Source organism: Amphimedon queenslandica, unplaced genomic scaffold (assembly GCF_000090795.2).
Source record: "Amphimedon queenslandica unplaced genomic scaffold, v1.1 AMPQUscaffold_13265, whole genome shotgun sequence".
In the NCBI taxonomy this organism is placed as follows: Eukaryota; Metazoa; Porifera; class Demospongiae; order Haplosclerida; family Niphatidae; genus Amphimedon; species Amphimedon queenslandica.
This window is the reverse complement of record NW_003546499.1, coordinates 97,522-98,568: the sequence shown is the minus strand read 5'-3', so window position 1 is coordinate 98,568 and position 1,047 is coordinate 97,522.

Here is a 1,047-nt window from a genome sequence, read left to right as displayed (position 1 = left end):
TGTTGGACTTCTAAATTTCTTATTTACTTTTGTAGATTATGAATGACGACGGCACTGTGCATGTTTGTGTATGTATTCAGTATGTCCATAATAATGACTATTAGGTAAGATTTAATTTTTTAAAATCATGGATTATGATAATGTGAATTTTTCATCTAGAAATATTGAAAGAAACTAAAGGGAATAAGTATTTATGACTTGTCAAACACTTGGCATTGCTAATGTATTTTAGTACTGGCTTCACGCTGATGTATTTTTAATTGACAGTTTGATTTTTTTATTAACATTTATTATTATAATGAAAAGTTTTAAAAGTACATGTAGATAATAAAAGTTATAGTTCTTGACTGAGGCCCCTCGGGACCTTGGCCTCATCCTCTACCTCCACCCCTGCCAGCTCTCCTTGGTAAATTGGCATACTATTACGGAATATAAATATAATATTAAGTACATCATAGTAAAGACTTACTATTTGTCTGTTCACAGCCCTGAGCTGGGCAGTTATGTGCTGCCTTTGCTGTTGCAGCAAAGGCAGTCCTGGGGCAGGAGGAGCTCCTCCAGGAGGGAGCACTGGTGGGCTTCCGTCTACTGGAGGTGGCGGGCCTCCAGCTTTTGGGAGTGCTGGAGGTGGTGGTGGAGGCCCTCCATCTCCAGCCACAGTAGGTGGTGGACCTCCAGCTGCTGGTAGAGCTAGTGGTGGTAGCGGGCCTCTGGGAGGTGGTGGCGGAGGCCCTCCATCTCCAGCTACTGGAGGTGGCCGACCTCCAGCTACTGGTGGAGCTGGTGGTGGTAGCAGGCCTCCGGGAGGTGGTGGTGGAGGCCCTCCATCTCAATCTACTGGATGTGGCGGACCTCTATCTACTAGTTGTAGAGCTGGTGGTGGCAGGCCTCCTGCAGGTGGTGGTGGTGGAGGCCCTCCAGCTAATGGTGGTCCGCCATGATACTCATCATAATCCATATACTACCAAACAATATGATAATATAATGATAGCTTATGTAATTTTGTGACTTGCTGCTTTTTGAGAACAAAGATTGCAAAACTGCAGG